The sequence below is a fragment of the Protopterus annectens genome, chromosome 5.part0, assembly GCF_019279795.1.
Source record: "Protopterus annectens isolate FY-2018-M chromosome 5.part0, PAN1.0, whole genome shotgun sequence".
NCBI lineage: Eukaryota > Metazoa > Chordata > Ceratodontiformes > Protopteridae > Protopterus > Protopterus annectens.
Window position 1 is genome coordinate 1368311001 of NC_056735.1, and position 27848 is coordinate 1368338848.

General features: G+C 36.4%; 1 protein-coding gene across 9 annotated transcripts in view; it reads right to left on the reverse strand.

The window, feature by feature from the left end:
- The window catches only part of SYTL2 (synaptotagmin like 2), a 1607062-nt gene that overhangs the window by 860435 nt on the left and 718779 nt on the right, over nucleotides 1–27848 (reverse strand). The gene's annotated exons all lie outside the window — the stretch shown is intronic.

The window sequence follows — 27848 nt, forward strand, 5'->3', positions numbered from 1 at the left end:
CATGGTATGCCTTAACTCAAGAAGCACACCCTGTTTCTCTTGTTCTGCATGACGTTTCTAAAGAAGAAAACACTGCAACAGGATGCCTGTCACCTTGGTATGTGAAACCATTCACAACCTGTGTGATAAGTGCAGAAACAAATCTTTGAGGAACAGCATGTTAACTACAGGTAGAGATTACTTAGTGACATATGTCATTATTATCTGAATGTTTCATAGAGATGGCTTACTCCACACTCCTTCACATCATGCTGTCCATTTTTTGTTGTTGGAAATTACTTAAAATGCATGGCTGTAGCTGTTTAAAAGAGCTATTTTTGACAAAGGTGTGCTACTGTGTATGTCTAGAACCCTGAACTGTACAGTGCATTGTGAGAAAACTAGAGATGTGACAAAATGAAAGGTTGTTATAGTTTTGTTTACACTATTATATTGGTGATCTACATCTGGTTGTATTTGTAGCTGCATGCAGTGCTGTATTCATGATGGAGAAATACAAATGAAAGAAAACTGACATGCATGTTCATCTCCAGTTTAGAAGAATATCAGAATTACTTTTATTTTTTACAGTTTGTGAATAAGGCAGTCCCCGCATGAAAAGCAACAAAAGTAATGAGACACATACATAAAATTTCATTTATCACTTCCTCCAACCCCACCCCCCTTGGGACACTGGTAGAATGCTAGTTTTTTAATTTCAATATTCACAAGGATACACAGCCATCAATGAAACAAGTCCAATTACTGTGCAGCCAAAACTGAGGAAACCAAATTTATTTGAGAACTTTCATTCCTCTCTTACAGGAACTTCATCAGGAATGTAAAGAACATCCAACATAAATATCCACCCAACAGGAAATCACGTATAAATAATCATAAAAACATATAAATCTAAACAAGCAAAAAAAAAAAAAAAAACACAAGTCATTTACATCTAGCAGTTCAGGCTACAGTTGCATTAAACGAGTTGCTCTTATGCTTTTTGGGAATTACACTCGCATGCTGGTTTCTAATCTTGGTTTAGTTTACTAAGAGGCCTCCACCTAAGTCTCTTGTACTGCTTGGCATCAGGCTCGGCTATGTAGGTGCATTAACACTGTGCACCATCTGTAACACATGCTAGACTGCCTACTGCAAAGAAAGGCTGATCTACTCTTTCAGGATTTGAAGGTTTTGACCTATTACCAAGTATATTTTAGTCGGAATGTTTTCATAATGCTCCCTTATATGTAAATGCCCTTGAGCTTTCATTCTGTGGTGGCAAAAGTGGCGGACAGCTCTTTACCCGAGTAATCAGACCCATACAGATAATGCAAAACTGATCTCCAGCTAACTGGCTGACTGTATTCGTCAAGAAGGAGTGAGAACTTACAGTGCCCATGGCACACCAACTTACTGCAGGGTCAGCACAATCTACATCCTTACACAAATATCATCACTTTCTTAATACACTCACTTCTAAACCCCAGAGCACTGTGTAAACGTAACCAAGGACTGCCCAGACTGTGTTATCCTGATATGGCTACTGCTTCCCCACTCATGCCCATCCACAGACCAGAGAGTATCCAGCAGATTCAAATCAATATTTTGTGGACTAATTTAGTCTCTTTGACTGCAGAATTTTCAGTTCAGTGATTTATGAATATGGCAATTACTGTCATGTAATGAGGGTACTCCCTGACATATGTAATTGGGAGTGGATAAATTCTGCTTCACCTCTGGTGCAGCAGTGACGTTAATATAAATCTGAGTCACTTAAAAAAGATACTTCTTACTTGTTTAAGGTATCTGTGTGAATAATGGTTCTCTTTTTATACGTTGGATAGTGCTACATGTACCAGAAATGGAATAAACCTCTCTCTCTCTATATATAGAGAAAACTGCACATTTTTTTACAAACGTTGTGAAGGATGGCTTGATAGGTCATGCCAGTGGTAATACTTCATAAAGTGAATGAGGTACATTTTTTTAACTTAAAATAACTATATTTGTTTCCTTTAATTCATATGTAAAAATGAACATTTATTTTTCTTGAATTTACTTTTAGAAATGTACTCCAACAAATAAATGTAGGCAATATGTTTGATTTCAACTGTCTGCTGAACATATCTTTTTGCAATGATAACTGTAGTTTACCACTGATAAAAAGACTTTGTTTAGCCAGTCAAGTAACCCCAGTCGAGGTACGTTTTTAGAAATGGTATACAATATGTAATAGCCACTCCTGTTAAATCAAAATACTTGGCCTCACCTTGAGGCTTGACTCACTCCAGAAGTGATCTTATTACACAATGGCACATTATTTCTCATGTATTAATACTAAAATATTACCTTCTTCCATAACATTTAAGAGCTACTAGGTAGTAATAGCAACTCATAAAATGTGACAATCAGGTGGTTTAGTGTTTAGCAACCCAACACATCCCAAGTAGTCAGCTGCAAAGTTCCTGAATACAAATTTCCTGGTAATGATTGTTCACCTTATATTTTAGAAAGAATGCCTCTTATAGTATAAAAAGTTATTTAACTGTGTCTTAGTGAATTCTGATTTCTTTTTGAGCTGATATATAACTTTTTTTGTGAAACCATACTTTATTTTAGTTCTCTTTGTAATGCTTTCATTAGCTAATCTGTTTCCATAATCACTTCTAGACTTTTTACTTAACTTACCATCAAACACCCTCTGGGTCATAGTAAAGCTCAGGTCACGGAACTGATGGTGCAATTAATAAACAGAATAAAGATGATGATAATGCAACGGTGCAGATCTGATGACCAGGATCAAGGAAACAGTGGATGAGACGGATTCCAAGATTGCTTCCCAATGAAAAGTAAGTTGATTAGAACTTCCCAAAAGGTGAAAAAGAGAAGAGTCATAAAAAATCCAGTAAAAGCTAACAATGTGGGTAAAATCCACTTACTGACCAGTCACTACTCTGCCTTGATGTCAACAAAGAAGAAATGTGGAGAAAGTAAGAGAAAATCAACTTGAAAAGGAGAGGGAAAAAACACTGGTGTGGAAGAGCCTTGCAGATGTTCAGCAAAAGACAGTTCAAGTTTCAGCTTTGGTCCAGAAGATGGTTTCCAGTAATTTGCAGGAAAAAGTGAAGTGAATGCATTCAGAGATGTTTACAATAAGCGAGCCACTACATAAATATATCAAATCAAATAACAAAAGGCTGGAAATACTAGAATAAATGGTAAGTAACTATTTAGATGTGCTGATAAAATTGCAAAAATCACAGGCTGAAAGGAAGGCATATGAGGCTTCTCAAGAAGAAATGGACCAAGCAGCAGGGAAAACCCGAGAGTTTTTGCTATACCAGAACTGAAAGGAAATGACTGGATTAATTTTATTACAGTACAAATAAGCAACTAGACTGACATTCCAGAACAGGATTTAATTGAATGGGCATACTATGTCTCTGCTCCAAATCTGGCCATGAAAAAGAAGGCAAGACCTACATTAGTACAGATTTTTTTATAACAGCAGAAAAGCTGCTCCTGACAAAATTATGACCAAAGGGAAAATATTAACAATCAGGGATACCAAACTGATATGGAAAATGATTATTCACTGTATACCAGGCAAGAGAAAAGCAAGTTTATCAGTGAAATATGGGCATGCTTAAATAGATGGCATCTGTGCAAGAGAACCATAGGCTCTCCCATGCCCTTCCAGCATGATTAAACCAAGGAATAAGTAAAGTCTGTGGGTGTAGCTCTCTATATGAATGCAGTAACTGGCACTTTATGAAGAGGTAGCTTCCCTTTTTGGAAAGTATAAAACGTTTTGTGCTTTTGCTGTCAGTTAGAAGGGGTTAGTGGTTCAAAATGTATTTATTTATTTTTTTATTTCTTTATCGTTTCTATTGAAATGGAAAGTCTAGAAAATGTGATATTGGGTCAAACAAAGGTAAGAAGCAAGTAGCTGCATTCAAAATCAACTTGCAAAGCATTAATGTGTGCATGTAAGATGCAAGTTGGAAACATATATTGAAAACAACTGTACTGTAGAATATGTAAATGCTTCTTATCAGAATAACTGCCTTATTAGTTATATCCTGGAATGTCAGTGGCATTGCAGGTAGAGACAAAAAAGCAAGGAGTGCTGAATTATGATAAGTAGTATAGCGTGCAAATAACCTCACAGGAGATGCATTTGGATAGAAATGAGCATGTGGGGTTTCCAAGATGGCTGCACACTAACAATAGCTTAATTTCATCTGTTATGGAGCTTACAAAACTTTTGGGATTGATAATTAATTTTCAGCAAGGAATATTACTTATAGGTGGGGAATGGAACTTGATTTGCAATAGTGAGGATGAATCAGAGGGACCTAGAAGGGAAAATATTGCAAAAGAGGGTACATTTCTGAAGGAATTCATGAAAATATGGAAGATGTGAATTCTGTAGTAGGAATTCAAGAGAGAATTAACATATTATTCCCAAAGGTAGAATGACTGGGTTAGACTAGCTAAAGATTACAGTTCACAGGATCATGTGATTTTAATTGAAAGCTTTGATACACACATGCAATAACTACTTCAATCATACACTGATGAAAACCAAGATAAAAAGCAGGGTGCTGAAGCAAAAACAAGACACTGGCAAAATAATGGTTATTAGAAATTATTTGAGAATTATTAGGGAAGATAGAAATGTCTTCAGAAGTTATAGCTAGTGAGTAGGATAAAATGAAAAGGAGTTTAAAATATGGTAGAAAAAAAAGAGAGATGTGGTTAAGAAGTAATAGGAATTACTTAGAAGGCGTAACAAAGGTTAAAGAATTGCAAAATATGAGGAATCTGATAGAAAAGAAGAGGTGGAAATAGAGAGTGCTAAAGAGAAAATAAGGGAGTGTCTGGATAATACGCATGAGTTTAAAAATATTTCTGTTAGGCAACTATTTTTGATAACCACTTCAGAGCACAAAACCTTTTAGCACAATGACTTAGGCAACAGAAAGCAGAAAGGGTCATCACCAAACCCAGGGAGCCTATAACAAGAAAAATAACCAGAGATCCTGTAGAGATATTAGAGATATATCAGAAATTGTACAAACATTTGTATAAAGCAAAGAAATGTAGAAATGAAGGAGAATAAAATGAAATATTTATGGAAGACTTAATTATGACAAGGTTGGGGGAAGATGCGGCTCAGCAACCTAAATTAAGACTGGAAGAGATAAGATAAAACGGTAACATATAATGAATCTTCAGGAAAGTCTCCAGGAAGAGATTCCTATGGAAGTTTGGAAGTTAGCATGGAAGAAAGTGACAAAAATCTGGAGGATTTTATTTAACAGCTTGTCAGAAGCACCAACATCTTGGAAGAAAAATGTGGTAGATTGCATAAAGATGATAAAGACCTAACATACTCAGCTCCATATATACCAGTTTCAATTTTAATTAAAAATGTTTTATGTCTATAACAGCTAAAACAATGGCAAATGTATTGTCAAAATTGATAGACATGGATCAATGTGGCTTTGAGAAGTAAACATTTGACAATATGACTAGGACAATGATGATCCAGAGGGAAGCAGAATGTAAGAAAATGCCACTGCTGTTAGTGGGTCTTGATGGAGAGAAAGCATTCAATGGAGTAATATGGGATTTTATGAGTAGGGCAACGGAAGCATTTGCATTTCCTGACCCAATAATACGATTATTTAGGAGGATATATGAGGGATTGGAGGCAAGAATTAAAGTGTGAGGGTTCCTCTCTGATAAGTTGTATTTGAACAGATGAACCAGGCAGTGTGTCCTCTGTCTCCTTTGTTATTTGCTTTATACAGCCATTAACAAAGAAAATAAGTGACTCAGAAATACAAGGATATAATTAGTATGGTAATTAAGATAAGTTGACTTTATCTGTAAATGATATTATTTTGTGCCTGATAAATCTTAAAAAGGACATCTCAGTGTTGTGGAACACTTTGAGACAGTTTCAAGTCTTTTTGGGATATAAAATTAATGAAGATAAAACAAAAACTGTAGCGATATGTTATGTACCTACATATGAGTTGGTTCAGCAATACCCATATTTACGGGGACAAGATAAGATGAAGTACTTAGAAGTGTGGATTAAAAAAACTTCTATTACAGCAGCTAAGAATATGTAGTGGTGGTGCTGTGGTAGCGTTGTCGCCTCACAGTAAGACGTCCTGTTCGATTCTCAGCTAGAGCGTCTTCTGTGTGGAGACATGCGTGAATGGGCGTACCTTCGTTGAAGGTTGTGCGTCAGGGCCGGCAACTTGGCATGTAAAATCTACTGCCAATCATTAGCAGGCCGGAGTTTCGCTGTGGCGACCCCTAACCAGGAAAAGCCGAAAGACACAACAACAACAACAACATACTAAACAGAAGACAATACAAAACTAGGGAACAGGAAGCTCTCATGCACATAGACAGTAAGATACAAGTAGTTTAAGTGTTTTTGTCCCTTTAGGCTTATGTATGGGTCAAGGATATTTTTATCAACCAGAAGAGAAGCTTTGGACAATAATTAAACAACAGTTCAATTAATTTACCTTGGAGGGGGGACAAGACTTAAGTGAGACAAGTTAATCCTACCAACCTTCCAAAAGAACATTACCTGACTGAAGAGATATTTTAGAGCTATACAGTTAAGGCTCATACATATAACACAAGCAGAAGGTTATACTTCAAAATGTAATGAGATGATGATGAAGCAGGGGTATAAGTTCAAGAAATAAACAGACAGTGACATTTTGCATGCAGACCTTTACTGATAATAATAACCATACAGAATATTACATTCATAAAGCAGCAGAAAATATTCTAACAGCTCAGTGAACACAATAATGGAGAAATGAGATTTTGCTAATAGGGATGACTGCAAGTAAGGCTACAGAAAATAGGCAAGAGAGAGCTGGAATTTACTGTTGAAAAACTAGCAAAGGAAACAAGGTATTAAGCAAATAACTAAAGAGGGATTGGTTATAGAGTGGGGTGAATGCAAGAAAACATTGGGACTGCAAGCTAGAGACTGCCTTCCTTACCATGGTATTAGAAACCCAAAATGACTTGGAGAAATCAAAAAAAGGAATAAATTACATTTCACAAGAACATGGGAATTTAATTGAAAGCTTTAAAACATACCTGATAACTGCTTAAGATCATATGCCAATAAAAACTAAAATACAGATTTAGAGTAATGAAGTAAAATCAAGACAGTGGTACATTCCTAGTTGTTTATTAAAAGAGCATTTAAGGAAAGGGTAGTGGAAATGATTCAAGCATTATTAGATACATATTTCTTAGGGAGAAGGATAAAATGAAAATGCAGTTACAAATATGGTAGAAATAGGGAAAATATATGTGAAAGAAACAATAGGAATTATTTAGAGTGTTGTCAATGGTGAAGTATTGCAGAAGAAGGGGAATTTTACAGAATAGGAGGAGCAATGACTGGGAATGTTTGGATAACATGGATGAGTTTTGAAAGACTGCTGTTAAGCAAGTATTTTTGATAACAGCTCCAGAGAACAAAAACTTTTAGCATAATGAGTTAAACAACAAAAAGTGGAAAGGGCTGTTGCCAAACATTGGGAGCCTATGACAAGAAAAGTTACCAAAGATCTTATAGACATATTAAAGATATTTCAGAAGTTCATAGGATCATAGGAGGTTACTAGGGTGTTGACCCAGAGGTCATTTCAAGCTTAGCCGTTTCAGCCTAATGTAATACCATAGATACTCTAGTCAATACCTAGGATTGTATTTAGTAATGAGTGCCCATGTCCAGGAGGGTTGTGGGTGCTATACCCAGTAAGAATTTATGGTGCCCCATCCACTTATCCATGTTCCTTTGAACAGTGTCATAGAGGTGCTCTGATTCACATGAATTGGAAGCCTATTTGTGTAAAACAAAAGAATGTGGAAACCAAGAAAAAGCACAGATGGAAATATTTATTTATGGAAGACCATGTTTAGAGGAGGATGAGGCTCAAGAATTGGTAGTTAAGATAGGAAGGGATGGCATAAAAATTGTAATATATAATCAATCAAGGGGGCAGTCACCAGAAGAGGTGGTAGTCCTGTGGAAGTCTGTGAATTAGGAGGGAGGAAAACGATAAATATCTGAAAGGTTTGTTTAACTTTAAAAGGAGGGACAGTGCCACCATCTTGGAAGAAAGCTGTAATGGCTCCATTACCCAAAGGGGGATAATATTCTTTAGACTCAGCACAGACCAATTTCAATTTTAAACCATGACTATTAAGTATTCATGGCTATACAAACTAATGAATGGCAAAGGTGTTGCTAAAAGTGACAGATATGGATCAATGTGTTTTGTGAAGTGGGGCAAATATTTGACACCTTTAGTAAGGCAATGATCATCCAGAGGGAAGCAGAGTTTAAGAAAACATTGCTATTGCTGGTGGGTGCTGATGCAGATAAATTGCTACTGTTGGTTGGTCTTGATGCAGACAACACATTTGGTAGAGCCAGCGGTGATTTTAAGAGTAGAGCAATAATAATATTTGCATTCCCTGGTAGAATAATATGGTTAATTAGGAAGATATTTGAAGGGTCAGAAGTAAGAATTAAGGTAGGAGGGTCCCCCTTCAGCAAGCTGTGTTTAAACAGAAGAACCAGGCTGAGATGTCCTCTTTCTTGTTTTTATTTGTTTTATACTTAAAGTTAATGGCAAAAAATAAGGGATTCACAAATTCAAGGATATAAGTAGCTTTATTCACAGATAATATTATTTTGTGCTTGATACAGAAAATTAGCATTTCAGTGTTGTGGAACATTTTAAGACAGTTTCAAGACTTTTCAGGCCATAACATAAATGAAGATAAAATAAACACTATAGTGGTAAACTATGTGCCCACACATAAATTAGAGCAGCAATATCCATATTTATGTGGACATGAAGATATGAACTATCTGGAAATATCGATTACAAATTATTTTATTATGATGGATAAAGATATGTGGAAAGAGAACAAATAAAAGATAACACAACAAAATGAGAAGTTAGCAGTACTCAACTATATACAAGCAGTGAAAATGTTTTACATCTCTTTAGTTTTATATATAGGTTAGGCATATTCATACCAATCACAATAGAAGTTGCAAACCATAATTAATAAAGAATGGAAGGATTTTATTTGGGAGGGAACGAGAGCAAGAGTTAAGTGGGGTAAGATTTTTCTCTCCAAAGAACAAGGTGGTTTAGGATTACCTGATTTGAAAAGATACTTTACATCTACACAGTTAAGGCTAGTATACATATAGCACAAGCAGAAGGTTACAAATAAATGATGAAAGAAATTACGATGAAATGGGGGGGGGTCAAGAAATAAGGAGACATTAGGATTTTGGTTGCAGGTCCTAATGGAGACTAACAACAACCATGCAAAATATTGTATTTATAAAGTAGCAGAAAATACTTTGGAGAAAGGAGATTTTATCAGTAGGGATGACTGCAAGTGGGACATTGAAAATAGCTGGGGAGTCCGGAAATTACTGAAGAAAATTAACAAAGGAACCAAGGTATCAGAAACAAATAACTAGGAAGGGAGAGTAAGTAAGTGGGAAGAGGCCAAGCAGGAGTTCGGAGTGCAGCTTAGAGATCGCCTTCCTTGCTAGGGACTGACTAAAGAATATAAGCAATGAGGAAACGACTGGAGAGTTCTAAATGAAAAAAAGACAGCTATGGTTGAGATTTTTGTTGAGTCTGGAACAGCAGCTGTTGTTAAAAAAGGGAAAATTAGTAAACCGTATAAAATAACGCAGGATAACTACAATTAATCAGAAGTGGTTAGAAAAGGTAAGGAAGAGAGAATGGAAAGGCAACATACGAAGAGACTACTGGAGCACATTTGCATGGCTTACAAGGATATGACAAATTCTAGAAGGTTTAGGATTTTTTCATGGAAGTACTGCATAGACAACCTAATACCCCAGTCTGACTTCAGAGAATGTTTCTGCATGTAAATAGCAAATGATGGAGGTGTACCTGGAAATAGACAGGTAATTAGGAACATCTTTTTGGGAATGTAACAAGTTCACAGATTTTAAAAACTCTGTACAGAGGACTTTGTCAGAAATGTTGGGGAAGCAAATTATTGTTAACTAATGAAATTATTCTTTTGAGCTGGAATAAAGCAACTGAATTGCCTAGACACATTAAGGCCTTACTATGTTCAATGGAAGTGGTTGAAGTATTGAAGTAACTGAGGTACTGAATACGGTATAGGAGAGAAACAGAATTTTAGGTACGATCTGTAGAAAAGGAAAGAAACAAATTACATAGAATGTTCAGGAGGAAGAGTGAAATTAAAGGGAATGTAGGAATTGAGCAATTTATCCAATGCTGAAGTGAATGACAGTTAAAAAAGAAAACATATAATGCATGAAAAAATTAAAAATGTTTGCAATGGTTTGTTTCCTTTTCTGTTAAAGTATGTGTACCAATGTCAATGTTAAACATAGTGCAAATTTAATAAAGGTATCAAAGAAAAGGAAACAGTGGGAGAAAGTACAAGTGGTCTCAACAAAAGGAAGAGACATCTATATCATACAGACTCACCAACGACAACACTTAGAATAGACCAAAGGGTGCTGGACCTGTGTTCGGACTGATGATGAGACAGTCTGGGATTTTACATTCATCTCTGCTTATGTGCCGCTTAAGCCCACGGGCATAGGTAATACGTTGGAATTGTGGCTCTGTGGAAGGTTTTGTCTTTGGTACCTCAACCAGATGTCCAGATTATCTGGTGAGATAACGCAACAGTTTGGAATACTGCGCGGTTAGCATTGTCACCTCACAGCAAGAGGGTCTCCCGTTTGATTCTCGGCTGCAGCTCCTTCTGCGTGGAGTATGCATGTCCTCCCCATGATCGAGTGACGTTAAAGACATGCAGGTAGGTGCGAGCGTGAATGGGCGTGCCTTCGTTGAAGGTTGGACATCGGGTTGGCAACTCTGCACCATAAAAATCCACTGCCAATCATGAGCTGATCGGAGTTCCGCTGTGGCGATCCCTAACCGGGAAAATCTGAAAGTCAAAAGAAAAGATCTAAGGAAGGACATATGTTGACTCAGATAATTACTTCTGTGTTCATATAAGTTTGGTGCATGCATCTTTGGCATTTTAACAGGAGTTAATATTCTTTTTAAATTCTGAATTCACAGATACAGCATCATCCTTTGTAATTAGCTGGTACTGCAATCACCACATTGTACTTACTAGAAATCATTATACATTATTAAGCATTTGGATTTCCAAGACAATAACATATATCTGGCTAAGTCTGCTGGCTGGTACTAGAAAAGACCAGAATCAGAGGCAATTTTTGCTACAGCTACTCATTTTAACTGGTTATAATCTACTACATAAGTGTTTCTTTTTCGGGGATGACCTTAGAGAACTGGTCCGATTTAACAACTTGTTCAAGTCACAGGGTAGGCATAGTGAGATTGTAAGAATTGCACACAAGTTGTCAAGATATTGTAAAACTGCTCCCTCCTTTATCTCTACTAAGTCTATTTACCAGTCAATTAAAAACAAATAAATAAATGCATCTTTTCTCGAGATACTAATCATGGATTACATTCCTGCAGAATTATGTGTCAGTTGATTCATGAACCCTGTGCTTAACAGTTTTCATTTGATTTTCATAATTTGTTCAGTTGTTATTAGTAGTTTAGCTTCCCTAATAATTAAGATGTAAAGAATATGAAAAACATTCACATCAATATTATGAAGTATACTTCACTAACACTAGATAAAAGCATATACAATTGCTTATTTCAAAATTTCTAGATCACTTGTCCTCATGCTATATTACTGTGGATTAACCAAAATAATTTTTCCATGCATATAAAGTCAAGGACAAATTACTGCAGTCATTTCCAACAACAGTAGCCAAGGCCTCGGAATGTCTGTACCACTTGTTTGCTCAGTGATATATTTTGCTGCAGATCACTATGTCTGCATCCAAGGTGGCACTTTTCCTTATTAAGCAGGGCTGGATTGCAAATATATGAAACTGCTTCCAGTGGTACTATGAATGATTAATCTTGTTATTTAGGCTAGAGGAACCCTTGGGTGTACATGGCATCAGCAGTCACAGTCCTATACTTTAACAATATTTGAATGGGGCCCAGACACAAGACCAGAGGGGGCGGAAGCTTTTTTCCACGCATTGTACATCGGTACTTAGAAAACAGATGTAGTTTTTTTTGTTATTAATTTCTAAATTATCAATATGTATAACTTTATTTACATAGTGCTTGTGGTGTTCTTGAAATAAACAGTGTTTTTTTCCCTACTGTATTCTTTCCATGCACCACTTAAATGAATTCAGGATTGCATACACTGAAATACTGCTGGTACTGAATTATGTCTTCTTCTGAGTCTGCTCACAACACCAAACAGATTATATTTGCTTCTGGCAAACACTCAGTACCAAACAGGAGAGAAAACAAAACTAGGAAGAAAATCCATGGGGACTGGAGAGGTGACGCACTACTGAATTGTTCGATGTATCACTGAACTTTTGAATCTCTTGACATAAACAAACCAGTTTAAGAAGTTACACATAGTACTACTTACAATGTCAAAGTTTTACTCTTCTATGATACTGTCTCAGCTGCCTCCATACTCTGCCTTATGCAGCCTTAATAGTGCACTTATAAATCACTTTAGGTTTCATCCATTTCAGAAAAAATAGTCTGTCCATGAAATAAGGAGAAATATGAAAAGTTAACAGAACTTGTCAAAAGCTGACAAAGAATATCAGGCTCGCAGTTCATTTGTGGGTATATGACACATTCCCAAAAAACACATTCACTAAAAGAATAAACACAAAGCCAGATGAATTACAACCAACAACTCTGAAAAATAATTGCTCTAGAATAAATATAGGAATACAGTAAATACAGAGTATATTACTGCATTTCATATACATTGTTATGTACAGATAAATGTAATTGCATATTGATCATGGTGGAATGAATGGTCATAAAAAAAATCAGAACTGACAGGGCCTTATGGTTTACCCTGTCTCAACTCTCTCTCTGATCAACTCAAATCTGGCAATTTGGCTTCAGTGAACCAGTGGGACAGACAATGAATGGATCATAGTGGTAAGGAGAGGTCATATGATCTGTTAGGGGGTGATAAAATGTAAGATATAAAATTATACTACAACACTACATTAGTAAATAACTAGATGTTTCTGTATTTGAATACAACCTTAGATTTATTTATTTTACTTTATATTTGTTTACCGGGAAAGTCCGATTGGGATAAGACCCATTTTCAGTGGAGGCCCGGGGAGAAAAGTTCCACATACAGAGATCATACAAAAACTTATATAAGAAACTATATAAAACTTATACAAGAAACTATACAAAAATATACATGACATACAGTAGACCAGAAATTACATTCTATGCTATTATAGTTGACATTTGTATTATACAATCATCTGATATAATTTCTTATTGCAGTGTAGACATGGTAGTTTCTCAAACTGAGGGTTTATAGGGGGGGGTAATCGGATACAAAAAGATGAGGTTAGAGATTATCTAGACATGAGAGAGAGCATGAGGTGGTCAGGAAAGAAGAAAAAAGTATTACCAGAACTACTAAAACTAGTTAGCCTGAGTAGTACAGGAACAAAGAAGCTGTAGTTAAGCTATTGGGGGAAGGCCCTAGAACTCATTTTTATTACAGCTTCTAGAATTCACACTGACTCATAATATTTTTATGTTTGAGGACTCCTATTTTTTACAAACAACAGGTACAGCTATGGGGGCATCATATGCCCCATCATATGCTATTATTTTCATGGGGTTTTTTGAGGACAGATACATTTATAGGAACACATATTTTACTCAGAATGTGTTAGTCTTCAAATGATATAGTGATGATTTTTTTTTGTATGTAGAGGGGAAACTAGCCTTTTTGAACAGTTCATGTTGGAGGTTAATCAGAATCAGTATGGCATTATATTGTCTTACAAAATTCATAGGGGGAATACAGTTCCTAGATTTGGAGTTTTTTGTTGGTAAGAATAACCTGGTACCTTTCAGACCATTCTATAAGGAAACAGCAGCTAATAACTTTTTGAGTGCAGATAGTATGCATCCAGAACATTTGCTTAATTCTCTTCCTTTTGGAGAATATAAGCATATTGGGGGTAATGTGTATGATAAGACAACATTGGATAGAGAGTTTGACATAGTTACATCTAAGTTAGCAAGCAGAGAGTACTCTAGGCAGGTGTTGAGAAAAGCTGAAGAGAGGGCCAGAAGTGAGATTATCCCTTCAAGGGCATTGGGCCGTAGAAAAATTTATGGGCATAAAGGTTCCAAAAATGTTTCTGAGGATGATATATTTTTTGTTAATAAATTTTCTCCTTTTTTGGAGACGTTAAAGGCATTGGTAAATAGGTTTTGGCCTATTATCCAACAGGATGATGAGGTTGGTAAATTTTTTACTGGTAGGGTCATATTTTTACACAGTAGATTCTATAATCTAAAGGAGCCACAGAGTGGATGAGAGTGTGAGCACAGCAGGTACTTTCAGTTTTGGGAAATGTAAGGTGTGTGATAAGGTTAAAAACATCTCAGGGAGTTTGATTAATGGAAAAAAGTTCAAGGCCTTAGGGTCCTACAATTGTAGTAGCAGTGGTGTTGTTTATGCCATTGGATGTAATTGTCAGCCTATAAGATGGTACATTGGTCAAACTAGAAGGATGGTTAAAAGAAGGATTATGGAACATCTAGGGGATGTGAGAAATGTGAGGCTAAATAACCCTGTTGCCCAAAATTTTCATGCTGTCCATAACGGCAACACCAGTGGTTTATTTTTTACTGTAGTGAATAAACCTTACACAGTACAGGGTGTTGACTATGGGCGTACTCTCCTTAGAATAGAAAGCAGGTATATTATTAATTTTGGAACCTTATGGCCCAATGGTATGGAGTTGGATTTACATGTATAGCATTATGTATTACTGTTATATATATATTTTTTATAAATTGTATTATAAATGTTATTATATCAATTTTTTGGAAAAACATTATTCAGGTTTAGTAGATGTTGCTTGCTAAGCACATAGTTAGTTTAACTGTTTGGTTCTCATGCATTTGTATCACCATGACTCACTGACTGACTGATTAATTGATTAATTGTCTTAGTGAATTGTATTAAACTTTGCACTATCCATATGATGAATCATTCCCTGGAAGGCTTGATGTTGAAGTACTAGGAAGCATAGTAAAGTTGGATGGTGACCGTCTCTCCAGTCTTTTGTGTGTTTTTGGTAGCACAGGAACAAATCTACGTGTCATTAAGATAATTTTTAAGATCTTTTTGAATAGGTTGGTAATTGTGGTGGTTCTGATGCTGTGAGGTAGTGAATTCCACCTTGTTGCTACATGATGAGAAAATAGCAAGTCCCCTGCCGTATTAGTAGATCTGGACACTTGTAGTAGAGATTTATTTGTTGAGCAAAGACTTCTATTTGTGATATGGGGCTGTAGAATATTTAGATGGGCAGGGGTTTTTTTTAGATTGATATACTAGTTTATGTGCTAAAGTTAATTGGTTATAGGACAGAAGTTGTGGAAGTTCTAACCAGGAAAGTTATTTTAAGGAGTGAAAGTGGTGGGTATGATGTGGGCAGTCTTTTTAAGGTTTGGTGAGAATTGGGGAAGCATACAGAAGTGTTGAAAGATGATGGGTTCTAGCAATGGCAACCCTAGAGGTGTTAGATCATTTTTATTTCTGTAAAGACTACCCATTTTTTGTGAACTTTCTTAATTTTTTGTGCTATATGTAGATCAAATCTTAGGTTGTTACCTATTATTACACCTAGTAGTTCTGTTTGTGAATCGGCATTAATTTTAGTATTATTCTTATCTGTAATGTAGAAGGTGCTGGGGGGGGTGGATCTTGTGGGTTGGAAGATCATGAGTTTTGTTTTACTGGGGTTGAGTATGAACTGATGCTTACAGGGCCATAGCTCGGTATCTGAGAATGATTTTTGGGTTATATCATGGAGGTACTGCAGGTGTTGTGTCATCTGCATATTGGATAGTTGAAGCCAGTTGGGTAGCACTATGGAGGTTGTTTGCAAAAATAGTGAAGAGTAATGGCCCAAGAACTGAGCCTTGAGGTACTCCTAGTGTGACGGGAAGAGGGGGGATAGGAAATTAAGCCATTTTACAGACTGTCGACAGTCCTGTAGATAGCTTTAGAACCAGTGAAGTGCAGAGGGGCTGTGGTTTAATTTGGAGAGTGTATTTAATAATTTCAGGTGGGAGACTATATCAAAGGCCTTGGACATGTCTAGAAAGACAGCAGAGACAATTTTACCATTGTTTCTGAGTTGGTTGATGGTACTGGTGAAACTGAGGAGTGCAGTTGTGGTACTGTGATGGGGCCTAAAACCATGTTGACATGTTGCTAGCATGTTGTTGAAGGTGAGATAATGAATCAGTTGGGAGTGGATAAATCTTTCAAGGTGTTTAGATAGTGGGGTGAGAATAGCGATCGGTCTGTAGCTGGTCAGCTCTGTGGAATTTCCGCCTTTGTGTAAGGGGATAGTGTGTGTGATTTTCCATATTGCTGGGACATGTTGTTCTGCTATGGACCTATTAATAAGATCAACACTGGATAAGATATGGCTTCAGCTGCTAGTTTTAAATATTTGACTGGTAACTTGTCAGCTGCTACTGAAGAGCTTTTTCAGTAGTTTCTTAATGGTAGCTGTGGGAACAGGCTGAAAGGAGAAGGAGTTGGAGTTAATAGTGAGAGGTTTGGAGGCTAGTGATGGTTCTGTGGAATTACTTTTAATAAAAGATAGCACACTTTCAGTGAAGTATTTATTGAATTCTTCTACAACGGTGGTAGGAGAGTGTGGTAAGTTGGGGGAAGGGGTAATGGAATGTCCTCAGTGGAGAATGGCATTTATGGTATTCCACAATTTTGGGGGGTTATGCTGGTGTTTATGATGCAGGATATAGTAGAAGTTCTTTTTATCTAGGTTTATTTGGTGTTTAGCCTTGTTTCTAATTTGCTGGATTGTGATGCGGTTGACTTGGGTTTTACAGCTGAGACATGTTTGCCAAGTTTTGTCTCTTTTCCTGAGGAGCATTCTGGTGTCATTAGTTAGCCATGGTGTGTATCCGGCTTTAATACAAATTGACCAGGAGGGCAATTTGTTTAGAATTTTAAGGAAGGCACTACTGAAATAATCTACCGCAGCATCAAGGGGCAGGTTTTTCACTAGACACCAGTTACATTTTTTAGGGTATTAATTAGGTCTTGGGGGTCAAAGTTTTTTTTACTGCGGATTTGGCGAAAGGTGGTGAGCTTGACAGTACTGATATTTTTTCTCACTAGATAGGATGGCATATGAAACACTAGCTGCTACCAGCAACAACACACAAAGCGCAAGTATAAAAAAACAGCTACACAAATAAAAGTGATTTTGCAGAATAAAAGATTAACCCAGGACATGCTGAAAGGTAAATACTTTGCACAAATCATACAACAAATCAGCAACAGAAAAGCTCCAAGTGAAAGCAAATGTCATGTTAAGTAACACAGTAGACGGGTCTATATTATAATCTCGAAGGTTTAAAACTTTGAATCACTAAAGATTGAACTTTAGTGATGGAAGTCTTAAACCATCGAAACAAAAAAAATTACTAAATTAAAAAAAAAAATAACTAGTGTGTAGGCAAGGGGGCTGAGCCCCCCTGCGCCCCCCACCCCCTGCTTAAATATACCAACTCCGAGAACGCACTACATTGAAGTAAACTGAAATCTCCTCTTACGGAGATTTTCCATTTAAACATTCTATGTAGTGCGTTTTCACTATTCTCGTGTCGACAATATCGTAGTCGATATTGTCAGACTTCGAGATTATAATATAGACCCCTGCAGGCAATACAATATAATAACCAATACATAACAGCTGAACTAGTAACATTTCATAAAAGAAAAGAATAAAAAATCAGCATATGATATAGTGTCAAAACCTAGAAAAAACAGTAAAACACAGAAAATATTAAAACTGTACATACAACAGCATGTTTAATTTTGAACTTGGTTCCTTCACTGCTAGTGTAAGGAGTTTAACCCAGTCAAATTCATATAAATTTATCTTCTATCTCTGAGGTCTCTCCATTTTCTACCAAGACAATCTCATGAACTGGTAACTGATATTCAACAAATATTGCAGCACCAACATTGTTAACATGGAAGCAAATACTGATCTTATCAGTTCGAAAAGCACACAAGATGCAACACAAAATATCACCAATACATGACCAACTTCCCAGACTATACTACAAGATAAAATATAAAGCACCACCACATGCATCTTGGCAGGCTCATGTAATTGTCAGAAGAAACACAAGCGCTTTCACAATAGCTTCATCAGGTGTAATAAAAAAGCACTTCTAAGATGCACCTTCTTTATACAAAACTGATGTGACCACATGACAAACTCAATTAAAAATTAAAAAATAATAAAAGTATAAAAAACATATTTCAAAATACATATACGACCTACAAATTCACAACCATTATAAAACTATTTTATTGTTATTATTACATAAACTTAATCAATAAAACTATATCCTTAAAGGTCTAGATTTCAAAATAGGCCTAAGTGGTATACTTTCATTCAGCCCACTGCTTGCATCTGCCCTCATTCTGACAATCCAATTTGTTTCCAGCTCCTCTGTTTTTTTGCCTTACATCTCCTATTCTTATACTATCATGAATCCTCCCAATAACTAAAAACTTAAAACAATGTGTGGAATCTGTATTATTTACATGTTTAACTAAAGCATTAATACAATTACTTTTATTTATATGATAAATGTGTTCCCTAATTTGATCTTTAAAAGGCCTGTCAGTCTTGCCTATATAGAACTTACCACATTTTAAGCAGTATGCAAGATATACCACATGTATGGTTAAACACGTGGCAGAGAGGGTAAAGGTATACAACTTTCTTTGATCAGGATGGTAAAACGTGCCTCCGGTGTCTAAAAACTGACAATAACTACAATTACCGCAAGGTGTGGTACCTACACCCTCTCTATCACGTTCGCCATACCTAGGATAACACAACCTCATTTTTAAAGATTTACTATTCCTAAACATGAAGTTTGGTTCAGAATCTATATATCTAGCAACTTCCTCATCCGTAGTAAGGATATTCCAATGTTTCCTTATTATTCCCATATATTTATCTACATTAGATGTATAACATAAAGGGACCTTCAACTTAGTACTGTGTGGGTTCTTATCTCTTCTTATGATCCCTGTTTTAGCATTTCTTGCAGAAAAATATGTTTCAGCTCTTGTACATCCCCCTTTACCACTGTTGTAACATTAGGTACAGTAATACTCTCCTCATAACCCCTGTCACGAAGATGGTCAATTGCTACATTAACCTGCTGTTCAAAATCAATTTCTCTTACATTCAACCTAGAGGCCCTATAAATCTGGTTCTGTACAATGTTCTTAAAATTATGATGAGGATGTGAGCTCTCCCTATACAACAGATGGTTCACATAGCATTCCTTGCTATACAATTTAGTTATAATTTTACCTGTCTCTTCTCTAATAACCTTTACATCTAAAAAATAAATTCCAGATGTTGAATGATTATAGGTGAAATGTAAATACTGTGTAGAATTGTTCAGATATGCAAAAAATTCTAGAAACTGTTCATGTGTACCCCCCATAAAATAAAAAGATCATCAACAGACCTTCTGTAAAACAACACAAATTCATTATAGGGACCCTGAAGTACATGACTAAGTTCCCATGCTACCATAACAGCATTGGCGTAGCTATTGGCACAGGCTGTGCCCATAGCCACGCCACTGCATTGCTTGTAATATTGCTGGTCAAGAACAAAGACATTGTGCTCCAGTACTATTTCCAATAGTCTAATTAGCAAATCTATTTTCTGTTGATTAGTTAGAATACATTCGCAAAAAATTTTTTGCACTCGAAAGTTCTTCACAGTTTGGTATCACCGTAAATAAGGAAATAACATCTAAGGTTACAAATGTGCACCCTAGATTGTTACTACTAGTGTAATTATACAAATCTCCAAGAAAATGTTCTGTATTCCTAAGAATATGTGCTAAACTATCCAAAACTGGTCGTAAATGCTTCTCAACAAAAATGGAGACAGTCTCAGTACTCCAATTTCTGCCCGAGACTATTAGTCTTAATGGTGGATATAGTCTATTTTTATGGAGCTTGGGCAAGCCCTGTATTAAGGGTACAGTAGATTTAGTAACTATAAAATAGGAGGCAGGGGTTATGAGGAGAGTATTACTGTACCTAATGTTACAACAGTGGTAAAGGGGGATGTACAAGAGCTGAAACATATTTTTCTGCAAGAAATGCTAAAACAGGGAAGATAAGAAGAGATAAGAACCCACACAGTACTAAGTTGAAGGTCCCTTTATGCTATGCATCTAATGTAGATAAATATATGGGAATAATAAGGAAACATTGGAATATCCTTACTATGGATGAGGATGTTGCTAGATATATAGATTCTGAACCAAAGTTCATGTTTAGGAATAGTAAATCTTTAAAAATGAAGTTGTGTTATCCTAAGTATGGCGAACGTGATAGAGAGGGTGTAGGTACCACACCTTGCGGTAATTGTAGTTATTGTCAGTTTTTAGACACCGGAGGCACTTTTTACCATCCTGATCAAAGAAAGTTGTATACCTTTACCCTCTCTGCCACGTGTGGTACAAACATGTGGTATATCTTGCATACTGCTTAAAATGTGGTAAGTTCTATATAGGCAAGACTGACAGGCCTTTTAAAGATCGAATTAGGGAGCACATTTATGATATAAATAAAAGTAATTGTATTAATGCTTTAGCTAAACATGTAAATAATACAGATTCCACACACAGTTTTAAGTTTTTAGTTATTGGGAGGATTTATGATAGTATTAGAATAGGAAATGTAAGGCAAAAAACAGGAGCTGGAAACAAATTGGATTGTCAGAATGAGGGTAGATGCAGGCAGTGAACTGAATGAAAGTGTACCACTTAGGCCTATTTTGAAATCTAGTTAGAATAGCTGGAAACAAATTGGATTGTCAGAATGGGGGCAAATGCAGGCGGTGGGCTGAATGAAAGTATACCACTTAGGCCTATTTTGAAATGTAGACCTTTAAGGAGATAGTTTTATTGATTAAGTTTATGTAATAACAACAATAAAATAGTTTTATAATGGTTGTGAATTTGTAGGTCGTACATGTATTATGAAATATGTTTTTTATACTTTTATTATTTTTTAATTTTTAATTGAGTTTGTCATGTGATCACACCGGTTTTATATAAAGAAGGTGTGTCTTAGAAGTGCTTTTTTATTACACCTGATGAAACTATTGTGAAAGCTATTGTGTTTAGTGTGCACTAGTAAAGTTTGATACTGGAGATTTCTGCTGTCGTGGCTGTGTCCCTTTTGGTTTCCGTATTTATCTATTTTACTTTTACGGACACAACTTGTGAGCTGTTGGTGGTAACTTTTCTACATTTTATCTTCATGTAATTGTCAGTTTATAAGTCAGTCCATACTTCCAGAGGGCAGTAGTAAAGTCTGACTGCAACTTACCTCTACAGAACTGAATTAAATTAACTGCTCCCCAAAACAAAGTCTGAGATAGAGTCATGTGATAATACAGTTTAGTTTCTAATCTTTACAACACAAGAAAGATTATCTAAATTCTTTCTATGTTAAGTGTTTTATGCTTCATTTCCTCGTACATCCACTACAGATCTAGGTTCATCTGACCACTCACTGTGTTGCTTATGAAGCTTCAAGTAAGTTGTATAGACTTTCTTCACAGTTGAGAATGGAGGAGCAGCCCGACCTCTGCTTGTATTGTAAGTGTGCACACTGTGTCAATTTTACAGGAATTCAGCACAATAGAAGACTTAAAGAGGAATTTATGTCTGAAATTAGATAACAGAATTAAACGTCATTATGCATATGAACTCCTTAGCGCCTATTCCTGTGCTCCACATATACGGTATTCACGTGAACATGGGCATGCTGATGTCTTGCTGCATATATAAACAAAAGCAGCGCTATCACTTCCTCAAGTCCATTTGGTTCTTAGCCACATATACTAGATTAAAAAAGGCATACTTTTAATAAAAGGCTAAAGTGTAGTTTTAAAAAAGCTTCTTTAAGAAAAAGACACAGAAGCAGGAGCAGGTGCTCATTAGTGTCATGAATTCCCTTCAGAAAAACAACTTTTTTTTAATTGCAGTACCAGTATTACTATCAACATTGCAACTACAGAAAATGCGACACATAGCACGAAATACTTAGCTATGAATGTGGCAGATATCTGGGCAAGTGCTTATAAAGGAATAACCAAGCCCTGAACAGAAAAGGCTCACCATGAAATAATTTACCATATTCTTGTATGACTTTGTTAACTATTTTAACAAATATTTTCCTTTAACTAGTATTGATTGGCAGACAGAATCAATGATCCACTAGTTAGTATGACTCCCTTGAAAACAGGCTAGAAACTTAACAGGAATAACATGGCCACCAAAACATAGACTAGGTTCATAGGTGTATACTAGGTTAACAGCCACTAGGGCCTTTAAAATCCTAGACGTGCAATCCAACCCAATTGTGCCCCTATGTATCATGGACATTTATTAGAAGGGGGTATGTCAGTTAGGAAGTTTCTAGAGGTTATGTGGGGGGTATGTTAGTGTGTGTATTAGTGTCTACCTTTGTCTATCAGAAACATGGGGCCAGACCTGGGGTGAATTTCTGATTTCTCATCAACTGGTCAGGGTTATGCTTAAATAGGGTTAGGGATGGACTCTGTTTCACATGGATGGGAGCCTATTCCAGAGCATAGGGATCATCTGAGACACACATCTGTCTCTCCAACATATTTTATTTATGTCACAAGCAAAATTTAAATCCTTGGATCTAGTGGCTCAGAATGATGCTGCTTGTTTTGGAAATGTGTATTAGGTCCATCAGAGCTAGATCAGAGGATGCCTTCTATGCCAGGCATAGCTCATCTCTCAGTAACCTGTAAAAGACTTGGTACAGACATAGGGCTTTAAGGCAATCAGTATAGGACAATGTGTTTATACCCTGGATTCCTCTGGTAAGGAACCTTTGTGGGGTGTTCCAACTGTTGCATATGTCTGATCAGGTACATGCTGAAGGGGACTTTATACTCTTAAAATAAAAACAGAGCACCAACACACATATTGCAGCTTAGGGAATGATGAAGACAATAACCCAACCAGTGTATTAACCATGCAATCAGAAAAAAAACTAGTAAACAATAAATGGATGTCCACGTTGTCACCGGAAATTGCAGGAAACTAGAAAATATCACTGCACAATTGCTGCACAATGCAAAATAGCCAAATTCAAGAGTTCAGTGGTGATTTACTCATAACCAGTTGTTAAACACTTTCATCCCAGCGACTCGGGACTTCATCAGAACATGCTGTGTGGTACAAATTCACTAGTTTAAATATATAGTTAAATACAGTTGTTCATTAATTTATCAATCATTCTATAATCATGGTTAAATGAATGTAATTAGACAAATAGACCAGTGAGCTAATAAAACAGAAATATTTAGAGAACATTTAAAATACATTTAAGAACTTTTTTTAAACTATAATTGTAGATAGGATGAAAAATGTTAAAGTAACATATAATAAAACAACATTTGTAGAAAGTAAAATAAATATAAAAACCTTGAATAAGCTACAATATAAGACTATGATGTGAGTGCAAACCAACAAAATAAAAGAAAATAATAAAACTGACCGGTGTCAGAAGTAATTATAACTTGGCAGCCCCCATTTTTAACACAGGGTGAATTGAGATGTGTTTATTTAATCGAGGGAGTGTTGTGACATCTAACCTTATTTACCATACTAGTTCTCTCTATTCAATTCAGTTTTCCACAGCACTCCTTGGATTAAATGAACACATCTCAATTCACAGTGTATTAAAAATGAGGGCAGCCAAGCCTCACTTCATAGTGTTATACTGTAACTTATCCAAGGTTTTTATATATGTCTTACTTTCTACAAATGTTTCATTAGGAGTGTTACATTAACATTTTAGTCCTATCTACAACGTATTACAGTTTAAAAGCTTCTAAAGTTTTTATATAAAGTTTTAAACTTATTTTATAAATGGATTTTAAACGCTTCTTTAAATGTTTCTGTTTTACTCAGCTCACTGGTCTATTTGTCTAATTACATTCATTTAACTATGGTTATTGAATGATTGATTAATTAATAAACAACTGTATTTAAACTAGTGAATTTTAACCTTACAGCATGTTCTGATGAAGTCCTGAGTTGCTGGGACGAAGGCGCTCAATAACTGGTTATGAATAAATCACCACTGAACTCTTGATTTTGGTTGTTTTGTACTGTGCAGCAACTGTGCAATAATATTTTCTGATTTTCTTGTATTGCCTGTGATGACTTGGACCTCCACTTTTTGTTTACTACTGATGAAGCTAGGTAGCCTGTCTTCAAGTAACAGATCAGGTCCCTTCAGAAACAGCTGGAGGTGTAAGCACTGAGTGGCTAAAGGCCCAAGTTCCTGTCTGTGGGTGAGAGAACAAAATGTAGCTATTACTGAATCATCCTCTGGTTGACCTCATGGCTACCTCTGTCAAAGGAGGTCAAGCATGACATCAACATTCCAATATGATACTAATTATTAAAGTAGATTTCATCATGTGCATTGCACATTCTACATGAAAGTGACCCTACACAGCAAAGGCATATAAGGGAAAAATTAACTGTAGGTGACAACCACTGAGCACCAAACTGTCACTTCCTCTACCAAACTGCAGAGCAGAAACAGATGTATCAACAAGATTATTTGTAGGCTAGGAGTTTTATGGCCATGCTAAATGACAGCCAAAGGATACATACGCAAAAAATGTGTTTTTTACTTGCCACTCCACCCCCAAACTTATGCATTGCCGTGGAATCTGTCTATGCCATCAGTGGTCTGAGTTTAACTAGAATCCCAGGCACTAAAAAGCCAACACAAGTCACACAAGACTGACCTGCCAGTACAAGACATCCTTTTGCAGAGGTAGGTACAGGTCAACGATACTGTTTGCCTCTGCCTGAGGAAGAACAGAAAGGAGGTTAAGGATGTAAGCAGTCTAAAATAAGTCCTGGCAAATGTGCAGTGTAAATCCCTGCAGCTGGAACACATGCCTAGTCATGTAACATTCCCTTACTTCATAGACCCAGGACAGCAGAGAACACCACAAGATCATTTTGTGAACTTCAATAAGAAATCTTCAATATTATGCTAAAGCTAATTTTGTTAACTAGACCAGTCTGGGAATTTAATGAATAATTGTGCAGAACAATAGGCAGAAAATCAGAAGTTAACATTATCAATCTAAATAAGCCCAAAATTATTTAAAAATAGATAAGCACAAAATGAAATGTCTGGATTCTATTCAGCATAAGGGAGCAGAGACATAGGACTCACTTATGATACCAGTGACTGTAATGAGTAGCTGAGGAGGGAATGTATCAAACATCTGCTGGACATACTTCTCAACCTCTTAGCACAAGAAATCTGGGCAAAGCCTGACATAAAGGGGGGACAGAGGACCAAAAATAGGGACATATTTTAAATATTGCCCTTATAAACTTAGAAAGTATCTAGAATAAAAGGATTTGTGTTAGCATGCATTTTCTGAAGGATATGAAGTCTAAAACTCAAATGTATGTCATTATTTAGTGACTTCAATCCTCAGATCATCCCAGTGATTTTCTAGAAAAAAAACACAAATTTTCCGAGGAACAGACCAAAAATATGAGGCAACAATCTGGACATTCAGTGAAAATGTGGGCAGTTGAGAGTTATGCAGTTGAGAGGTGTAGCTATAATATTTAAACAGCATCTAAACATCCAGATCTTAAAATCATCAGCTCCACAAATAGGCAATGAAGAAATAATATATACCAACCTCAAAATAAATTATCCGATGCCCAATTAATACTCAACCCAAACAAAACTAAACTACTCATCTTCCAACCCACCAAACATACTCAAAACAACTCTCACTTTAACAACACAGCAAAAGACAACACCACTATATACCCAACTGAACACACCAAATTGCTAGGAGTGGAAATAGACAATAAACTAAAATTTGACATTCACATATCCATGACCATAAAAAAGTCCACAAAAAACTAGGAGTGTTATACATAAATAAGCAACTTCTCACCAAAGCAGCAAAGATTTCAACAGCAAATTCCCACCTTATCTCCACCCTACTTTATGCCTCTCCAATATATACCAACCTAAGGCAATGCGATCTAAACAAGCTACAGACCTGTTACAACAAAATCGCCAAATTCGCCACAGGGGCATCCTACTGTAGTCACCACTGTCTCTCACTTTCTGAACTGGGCTGGCTTGAACTCCCTCACCTCCTTCAACGGTATCAACTATCACTCGCCCACAAACTACTAAACCATCCACTAAATGTCCCATCCCTCCAGAATCTACTCCAACTCTATCGCACCACCAGACCACTAAGATCCAGCAACAAAAATCACTTGCAGATCACTAAAGCCAATAACTCTGCTGGTGAAGCACTATTCTCTTGTGCCATAGCCAAATTATGGAACTCCCTCCCACCCACAATTACCTCCGTACCATCATGCACCCACTTCAAAACTTTACTAAAAGCCCACCTAAAAAATGCTGCGATGCCCTTGCAACTCCCACTCTAATATCACCCACCCCATCCAGCCACTACCTTTCTTTCCACCCCACTAACTACCTTGATTATAGCACGCTCAGATGCTCATAAGCCTAGTACTTATTATACAGCAGGAACCTCTTCTTGTAACATTTGTTAATGTCTGTTATGTACTTCGCAGATAAAGATTCTAGTTGTCTACTGATGTACTACGTTCTTCATCTGTAAATATGTTTGTAATTAATTGCTATGTTAAATTGTTAATCACTATGTAATCCAATGTAACTACTGTCTGTTTATTTTAACTGTGGAGCTTTTCTCCCCGGGCCTCCGCTGAAAATGGACCTATGTTCAGTCGGACACTCCCGGTCAACAAATGTAAATAAATAAATGCTGCTGGAGAGTCTGGTGTACATCTGTAGGAGAGGATTTTCAGCCAACTGATACATGTAGGACTTGCCAGTAGATACCAGGGAGCCTGCAGGTAGACAACATACTAAAGAGATGAAGTCACTGATAGACACAATGAAGCGCTGTAATAGAATGCAGATCATCAGATATAACCGCAAGTTACAGCAGTTGTTACATGGCAACTGAACAAAGATAATTCCATTCTCTGGAACAGGTTTCCTTTTCCTTTGCTAAATTAAAACAGATGCCATTCTATCTCACCCTAGGAGTCATATGGTCATGTCATTACTTGGTTAGTAAACTACGATAAGACAAAGAAAGGATGCATTCTAAAAATAGCAGGTAGTGTGGAGGCAGTTCTCTTCCTGGCATGGGGTGAAGGAGTATTACCTAGTGCTAGAAAAAATATTAAAAAAAAAAAAAAAAAAGTCAAGCACACTTATCTGTTTATGTTTTACTATCTGGGATGGCCTACTCTCAGTGGAGAACCAAATGGAAAGGCTCCAAATATATCACTGCATTAACTAAAAGAACAGGTTGAAGTATCATAGACAGGCTTAACTCAACAGCAATATTAATGATTTAAACAAAATGACAACAAGAATAAAAAATATGTCTG